Below are 10092 nucleotides of genomic sequence, written 5' to 3' on the forward strand. Positions count from 1 at the left end.
TTGAATATGGGTTTGATTGTATTGATGAGGCGCTACAGAGGTGAAAGTAGCCATATTTAGGATATCGTAGGATCCTTTGGACATGATTCAGACTGAGTGGGCTACTCAGCTGAGTCATGCACTGGAATGCTATAATGTAACTGTTGAAGAAGAGGATGAGGATCTGCAAAAGATTAACATTCCTGAAATAGAAGGTCACCACGAGGTTGAAGGACAACAAATTGAGAATCCTGATATAAGTGCGTTGTTGAAAACAAAACAGGTAAACATTGGTACAGAGGAAGAACTGTTGAGCTTTGAAATTACACCTCTCCTACACATTTTCCCAGACTTTTTTCCCTCACCAGTACTCCATAAGCTATCAGAAATCATTACATATTGATTCTAAAAGAGCATTTAAGTGGTTTTATAACTATGTTCTTGTGTTTGCTTTTTGACTTAGATTTTTCTCATAAGCTACGGAATGTAGCCACTTCCCGCAGCTGATTCAACTTTCCACAGCTGTTTTTGTTAAACTCCAGGTTGCAGGTGTTATTAGGCAAAACGGGACACGTGGGTAGGTTAGGAATGACCTAGACATGGATCAGGTCCTATTGGTTCAGCTGGATTCATCAAGGAAAGATGTGGTCAACGGTGGTCAAGCGATGGTCAAACAGAGGAATCCTACAGCAACAGGACTCCATCTTCAAGCACGTGAAGGATTCGTGGCTGTTCCTAGATCCTTGGGGTCATGTCGACAGCTGTAGCCTGCCGCATGATGCGAATCCAACAACCACAGTTGATAGATTTAATAATCTTGGCAACCATTACGCTAAATCCGTGGACATTGTCTTTTACGTGTCCTCTGTTCACATAGTTTCACATGAAAACAATTATGTAACTTTTGCTATAAATAACACGTTACTATATGCATAGACTTAGTCTTTTTGAATGTAATTTTGCTGTTAAAGTTACTATGCCGTGACACCATTTCCACTGTGGTAACGAGAGGATTCTTCCTCTGTTTTGATATATAAAGAAGACTCTGTTTCTATATGATTGCGTGAACGTAATTTTGAATTGATAGCTTGTTGATCGAGGCTGTGCAGAGGGCCCCTGTACGCTGAGGTTTCGTTTCCTTTTTGCTGTATAGTTTCTATGTATTGTTTCTTTATTTCCACTACACACGTTTCATAGTTATTCACCTGTGTATAAATTTCCTCTGCTATGGTACTAAAATTTCATGCCTGTTTATGATTTTAAAAGCTTTGTATATTGCTGTTAACGCTGATCAGTGTCTTTATGTTTCAAGATAGAATAGGCCCGGGCATTTGCATATAATTTTCACAATAACTAGTGACATGGAATTAGCCTCTCTGCTGACTTTGCTTTTCTTAGTTTTTTTTAATTTCAGTTCTGTTTTGTTGATTTCAGTCTTGTTTACTTGCTTTGTTAATTAGTTTAGACATCAACTTGCTCATATCATTGACAATTATCTCCAAAAGCCATAGCTTAGACTACCTGGCGAGGAATCGGATTATGAATGATGTAATTTGATTTTAGTTTCACTTTTTTGCAATTAGACATCAACTTGCTCATATCATTGACGATTATCTCCAAAAGCCATAACTTAGACTACCTGGTGAGGAATTGGATTATGAATGATGTAATTTGATTTTAGTTTTACTTTTCTGTAATTAGACATCAACTTGCTCATATCATTGACGATTATCTTCGAAAGCCATAGCTTAGACTACCTGGCGAGGAATCAGATTATGAATGTTGTGATTTGATTTGAGTTTTACTTTTCTGCAATTAGACATCAACTTGTTCATATCATTGACGATTATCTCCGAAAGCCATAGCTTAGACTACCTAGCGAGGAATCAGACTATGAATGATGTGAATTGATTTTACTTTTACTAGATTGCAATTTTTTATTTATTTGAGTGCAATAGCTTAATTCATTTTTCTGTATTTAGATAGCAGCAGAGATAATGGTTTCATGATCAGTAGTTCATTATTTTCTTGATTTAAATAGCAGCACATTTTTATTCTTGTTCAAGTATTAATTTCATCATTAGTATGTTCTAAGACTCTCTGAAGTGTTAAGTTATGGAAATAATTATAGAGGACATATTTGCCTTAAAAACTATATCCATACTTGCCTTCTAAAGTATTCTTAAAACTCAGGAATAGGACTTCCATTCATATTAGAAGATAAACGAAGATAAAAGCCCCCAAAACAAAATAAAAATTGAAAACGACAAAAAGTAAGAAAGAAGCTGTCTTGCACATATAGTGCGCCACACTTCATCAGTTTACGACTCCCGGATTGATAATTAATGTAGCAATTTAGGACACACTAAATTGACCAAAAATTTTGGTGCCGTTTCTGGGGAAGTGTAACTAGGTAGCCAATCTCTTAAAAAAAAAAAAAGAAAGAAAGAAGGGAAAAATTGATAACTTCTTGAAGTATGCTCTCCTCTTGCACCTAGTGTGATCTGGAGGATCAAAAAAAGAGTTGTTAGTTCAATAATTTCTTGATTATGCTCTCTTCTTGCACCTAGTGTGACCTGGAAGATCATAAAGAGAATTATTAGCCCGACTTGAAAAAATAAAAAAAATATATAAAAAATGACATTCATAGAGAAAGAGATTCTAGGGGAAGGTTTATAGCTAGGGCCAAAAGTTCGATTTTCACAACTCTAGCTACTTCAAGGCATAGACAAGATACACCTCCATCATCTCTGACTCACACTCCCAGCCTTAGGATTCCTGGAATTCAAGGGGCAGCAGCTGAATTAGGAGACTCTCCCACACTATCCATTAAATTTGACCTAGGAGAAGAACCTTTCTTCACTTCTACAGGGGAACATATTGTAATCAAAGAAGTAGAATCACCTGAAGAAGAGGAGGGAGAAATTCTTCCTAGTTCGCCATTAATAGAAGAACCAGAGGACTCGGAGAACTTTGAGGAAACTATCATGACAGAGGAAGTAGTAAATGGATTTGGAGGAGGGGGTCGAGGTAGAGGAGGAGGAAACAATGGAGGAGGTAGAGGTAACAATGGGGGAAATAGGGATGGGGACAACTCATTTGGATTCCCTATAGCCGATGAGGAGACCCATACAACAATGAAAAACATTTCACCATCTATCCTCCCAAACTTTTATGGGTTTCAAATTGAGGATCGTGAAACATTTCTATTTGAGTTTGAAGTCTTGTGCTGAACCTATGACTATATGGAAGACTCTCAAAAACTCAAATTGTTTCCTTCAACATTGAAAGGAGCTTCTTTGAAATGGTTCATGGGATTAGTCACTCAATCTATTAGGACTTGGAATGATATGAAACAAACATTTTTGGATAGATACTTGGATTATTGTATGCCCACCAATCATAAGTATGAGGTATTCAAGATGATGCAAAAAGAAGATGAAAACTTGGAGGATTTACTTGAAAGATTTCAATACAACTTAAAGAGAGCAAAAATGAGTAATTTAGATGAGGAAACCTTGAAAGCCCTTCTATTGAAAGCCATTAGAGATGAATGGATAGATATTTTAAACATGATGGGCAAGGGAGATATTTCTCAAATTCCACTCCATGACATAGCAGAACTATGTGTCCCTCTCTCAAGGGGAAAATCTAAAACTGGAAAAGGGCCTAGAGATCCTTCTCTTCTTAGAGCAAACAAATCTGCAACTGGATCAGTAAGTAGGGTAGAGATTGGAAATATGCTTGATGAGTTCAAAACTGATATTCTAGGAAGCCTTAGTGAACAACTAGACACCCTTAAAATACAAAACAAACAGAAAGCAAAAGCTGAAGCCTTAACCATCTTTTGTCCAAAATGTAGAAAGAAACATGCTTTAAGGGAATGTCCCTTGGATGCAAAAGTTGTAGAAACATGTGTGATTTGCTCAGAAAGCCATGACACCAAGGATTGTCCTTCAATTCCTGGGCTCAAAGTTGTCTTTCAGGAAGATCCAAATTCAATAGAGTCCCTTTGATTTGTTTCAAGAAGACCATGGCAAGGGCCACAAAATCAAGGATTTAACAATCCTATGAAATTTCAGCTCCCACCAAATTGGAATTCTTGGCAACAACCTTGGCCCCAATCTCAAAATCCATACCAATCATGGGCACAAGGGATGCAAAATCCTTATGGGAGATTTGCTCAATTTTATCAATACCCTCCATCTTTTCAAAATCAACAAAATCCACAAATTCCAAATCAAAACCCACAACTTTCATTACCATTTCCGCAACAACAACCTTCTCAACAAAATCCAAATTCTCAACTCTTGCTTCCATTTCAACAAAAGACAAATCAACTACCAGCCCAGCCATTGCCAAATCCCAACAACAAAAATCCTCATAATGCTTACATGGTAGAAGGAAAACAATTTCCTACCTATATGATTGTTCTTCTCAAAGATGTGCAACTCAGGTCTGGTAGAGTTTTAGAAAAACCTTCTATAGATGTTGAAGAGCAAGATACCTCTGAGGAGGATTCTCTTAAAGTCAATAAAGGTTCTGAGGAAGCATATCTTCAAAACCCAAACATTCAAAAAGAAAAAGAAAAAGAGTCAACCCCCACAACTCTTGTAGTTGAGCAACCTGCATCTTCATCCACACCTCCTTTACCTGAAAGATTACAAATTGACAAAGGGGTGGAAAAACAAATCTTGTTGCCTAACTATGATTTTCTAGATGAATTAAAGAATGTCTATATCAAGATTCCCTTGCTACAAGCCATTAGAGATATTCCTATTCTAGCAAAAACAATAAAGGAGTTGAGTCTGAAGAGACCAGGAAGGAAACCAAGAGATACAAGAAGAATCCACCTGGTAGGAAAAATTGTAGATATCATGATGGGAAAAATTACCTTGCAGAAATATGTAGATCCAGGTAGGCCAATTGTCAAGACACATATAAATGGGATAGAAATTCCAAATACTTTGATTGACTTAGGGGCTGCTATCAACATTATGAGTAGACAGACTATGGAACAGCTTAAACTTCCTAATCTTCTCTTTACACCCACCTTACTGTAACTTGCAGATAGATCAATAATCAAACCAGATGGTGTATTAGAAGATATTTTAGTCTCCTTAGATTCTTGGGAATATCCAGTAGATTTCATGATTTTGACTCCCAAGAGTAATTTAGGAGGGCATCCACTCATCTTAGGAAGACCTTGGCTAGCCATAGTCGATGATTTCATTAGTTGTAGATTTGGAGATATGTACATTTCTGATGGTAGTTCGACAAAGAAATTCAATCTGTATCCTCTAGCAAAAGAAATTACAGAAGTAGGAGACAATGAATGGGTCGATAATGAGGACAGTATACAACCTTTCTTTACCATTTTTGAAATTAGTGAAGATATTCAAATTTTGAACACATTAGAAAATTTTGAAACACCTTCAGAATATGACCACACACAATTTCAGTTAGATTCTGATATTGAGTACATCATCAAGACAAATGTATCTTTACTCTATGGAAGAGTTTGGTAGTTCTACCATTGATATTTTTCCAGGTAAGACATTGAACATCAACATATATTTGGAAAAGTCACAACAGGAAGAGCTAACCAAAATCTTGCAAAACAATTCTACTGCATTTGCATGGGAGTATACTGATATGAAAGGTATTGACCCTAAGACTTGCATCCATCATATCTATATTGAGGAAAACAGTAGACCAATCAGACAACCTCAGAGAGGGATGAATCCAAATCTTAGGGAGATAGTGAAAGAAGAGCTCAAAAAACTACTCAATTTAAACTTCATTTATCCAATTTCAGATAGCCGATGGGTTTCTCCTTTGGTTATAGTACAAAAAAAGAATGGTAAATGGAGGGTATGCATTGATTACAGGGAATTGAACAAAGAAACTTTGAAGGATCACTTTCCTTTGCCCTTTATCGATCAAGTATTAGATACATTAGCAGGCAAAAAGTACTTTTAATTTCTGGATGGTTTTAGTGGTTATAATCAAATTCAGGTAGCACCTGAGGATTAGGATAAGACCACATTTACCTGTCCATGGGGAACTTTTTCTTATCGAGTGCTTCCTTTTTGATTATGTAATGCACCCGCAACATTCCAAAGAGCAGTAATAGGAATTTTTTCTGATCTAATCCATGATTGTGTAGAGGTTTAGATGGATGATTTTACAGTTTATGGTGATTCGTTTGAAGAGGCATTAGAAAAATTGGAAAAAGTCCTTATAATATGTAAAGAGACAAACCTTTCATTAAGCCATGAAAAATGCTTTATGATGTTTACTGAAGGTATTGTTTTAAGACATCATATTTCAGGGGATGGGATTAAAGTTGATAGATAAAAAGTTGAAGTCATCTCCAAATTGCCTATTCCAAATTGTCAAAAAGATGTTAGAAGTTTTCTAGGATTTACTGGATATTATAGAAGATTTATAGAAAACTTCACTAAAATAGCATCTCCACTCTTCAAACTGCCTACAAAAGACTGTGAATTTAAATGGGATCCTGATTGTCAATCAGCATTTGAAACTTTGAAAACAAGAATATCTGAAGCGCCTATCTTGAGAGGACCAAATTGGAAACTTCCTTTCCATATTTCTACAGATGCTTCAGATACAACTTTAGGAGTTGTGTTGGGTCAAAAAGATTTAGTTCCTTATGCCATTTACTATACCAGTAAAAATTTGACTCCCACTGAGTTGAACTATACTGTAACTGAAAAAGAGTTCTTAGTTGTTGTTCATGCAATCAATAAGTTTAGACATTATATAACAGGCTATGAAACTTTTATTCATACTGATCATTCTGCAATTAGATATCTAATGAACAAACCTATTACTAATGGCAGAGTTGCAAGGTGGCTCCTACTTTTATAGGAATTCAATATTACTATGTTGGATAGGCCAGGGAAACAAAATACAGTAGATGATTTCTTGTCTAGGATCCAGAATACTAAAGAAGATTCTCCTGTCGAGGATAAGTTTCCTGATGAATATTTACTTGGAGTAACTACTAAGACCCCTTGGTATGTAGATATAGCTAACTATTTGGTTACAGGGAAACTACCTACACATTTATTTCTTGGTGAAAGAAGAAAGATTATTCAGGAGAGTTCAAAATATTCATGGATTTCTAACGAATTATTTAAAATAGGGCCAGATCTTGTGATCAGAAGATGTGTTAGGGAAGATGAAATGCCTGATATTCTCAAATAATGTCATGATGAACCATGCAACAGACACTTTGCTGACAAAAGGACAGCCTATAAAATCTTCTCTTTAGGATATTATTGACCATCCTTCTTCAAAGATGCAAAACAATATGTCAAAAGGTGGGACAGCTGCAAAAGAATAGGGAAACCTACCCTTTCAAATGAAACGCCATTACAGCCACAGGTACTCATTGAACCCTTTGAAAAATGGGCTTTAGATTTCATTGGACCTATTAACCCACCATATAAACAAAGAAAGTATATATTGGTATGTACTGATTACGTCATTAAATGGGTAGAAGCCAAAGCATTATTTTCTTCTACTGAAAATTCAGTTGTTAGTTTTCTTTATGAGGATATTTTTACTCGCTTTGGTGTTCCAAGAGAAATTGTGACAGATCAGGGAAGTCAATTCACATCCAACCTGGTGGAGAAGCTGATGGAAGAATACAAAATCAAGCATAGAAAATCTACTCCTTACCATTCGCAAGCAAATGGTCAAGTGGAGTCTACAAACAAAGTTATTGAAAGCATCATCACCAAGACTATTCATCTACACAGAAGAGATTGGGTAGAAAGGCTTCCTGAATCCTTGTGGGCCTACAGAACTACATGGAGAAATACAACAGGACATTCTCCCTATGAACTTGTTTATGGGAAAGAAGTCCTGCTCCCCATTGAGTTCCAAGTCAAAACTTTCAAGATGGCAGTTCAGTTGGGAATGAATCTATCAGAAGCCCAAAAGCATAGAATGGAGTAGTTGAATGAGCTAGATGAGATCAGAAAAGAGGCAATCCTAAGAACTGATCTAGTTCAATATTAAAGAGCTAAGTGGCATGACAAATACATCAAGGAGAAAAAGTTTCAAGAAGGAGATTGGGCATTGCTATTTGATTCCAAGTTTAAAGATTTTAAAGGAAAATTTTAGACTCATTGGCTTGGGCCATATGAGATTGACAAAATCTTTAGCAATAGAGTGGTAAGAATTAAAACCATTGATGAACATCAAACTCCTCTTATTGTGAATGGCCACAGATTAAAGATCTATCATAAGTCACTCTCAAAAGAGGAATTTGTCAAAATCTTTCAAGATAGTTCTGTAATAAGGCTGGTGAAGAAGAATCCTTCTTCTCCACCAGCCTAGCCTTTGTTCTTTTCTGTTAAAAAAAAAAATGTGTATAAGCCTGAAAACCAATCACTCATTGGCAGTCTTATATAAAAAATACAGGGCGAAAATCAGGAACTCTCGACGCCCCATATTTTCCAAAAAAAAAAATCTTCTCTCATTGTATTCATAGTTTCACGACATCACACTTCACTTCATTCCACCTCATTTCACTTCACTTCATTTCATTATCTCATTCCGCAAATAAAATTCCTTTTATGACCATTTTCATTCATTCAGTCATCATTTATCCATCTCCATTCAGTCATATGATTACTGTGTCAGTTTCCGCAGCCACCACTCTGTTTTTCAACATTGACAGTTAGATGTTAGTTAAATGATCATGAAAAGCAAATGCAGGTATGGAAAAAGGAAGATATTCTAAAGATATAAAGCACTTAGGAGCATGCAATACGTAGCCAATCAAAGGTCAGTGGACGGAAGTGGTAAGTTCCAAGGTATGAGAAAAGTTCATTTCAAATAGCATTTTAAAACACATTTTACATAATTATGAAACCACCAGCTCCATTATATGTAATGATTCACCGTGATAGCTTCCATAACCGCTCTATAACCTTTTCATAATTCCACCACGAACCTTGCATTAATTCCTAATGGATTTTCTCCGATTTTAACTCGTGTTCAATCGTAGTTTGACATTCCATCTGTTAAGCTGGGTAATTATGAGGACGTGATCGATTTGGTCACGACTCCTTTCTTCCCGCACAAATTCCGTAGCCATTTTGTGAGCAAGCTAACATCTATTCGCAATCACCTAGTTCAAAACTTTGCCAGGTTCACTCTATTTCCATACTGCCCATCGAAGTTGCATTTGTTTTGTTGGTCTACCCACATAAGCCTTCGTTTTGTAAACCCATTCTAGCCTTCGTTCTGTAAACTCATCCTCGCTACCTATTCTCTGTCCCTCCATTTACGACTACTGGTTTTTTTTTACACAGTCCTCTTACATTACTCGCAAGCACAACCGTCTCACCTCTGTCAGTCTATCATTCACGCAGACGTACTTTAAAGCAGGGGATGGAATGGGTCCTCTATTGAGAGCAGAACTGGAAGGGCCCAAATGTATGGAAGGGTATCTGCAAGTGAAAAGCATGCTAAGGAAGGCCCGGTGGCTACAATTTATTCAGAAATTTAGAGGCTACAACAAGGAGGTTACGAAGACTTTTGCAAGGTCTTTTGACGGCGTAGAAGCAGAGGTTGGAGACTTTAAATTCTCAATCATAGAGGCACCCATAGTAGCTACAACCGAACTCCCATAGGAGGGAGAACGGTGGTTCAAAAATAAGAGCTTTGACAAGAGAGCATGGAGGGTTATCCTACGAAATCTAGGTATGGATGTAACCACCTTTAATCGTGAAATCCCTGTATCTGCTTTACAAGAAAAGTGGGCTAGGTTATTATTAATAATGCAGAAATTCATTACCTGTGAGGGACGATTCGGGTCAGTGTACATGTACCACACCTGGTTGATGATGAATTTTCTATTAAACCAAACTATTAATTTGCCCTACTTCTTGTTAAATAACCTGAAGAAAATGTCCACCACCGTCCAAAAGAATCTGGGGGACGTAGAACCCCACTTGTATCATCATGGCCTTGTGAAAATTTTGATAGAAAAATAATTGAAGGAAAAGAAGGACACCTGGGATCAGTTTTTAGTTAGAAATTTCTTTAAAGATCCACAAGAAACCCCTGAAA

Source organism: Pinus tabuliformis, chromosome 1_1 (genome assembly GCF_031772625.1).
Source record: "Pinus tabuliformis cultivar Carrire ecotype Pingquan chromosome 1_1, CPIR1, whole genome shotgun sequence".
Classification (NCBI taxonomy): domain Eukaryota; kingdom Viridiplantae; phylum Streptophyta; class Pinopsida; order Pinales; family Pinaceae; genus Pinus; species Pinus tabuliformis.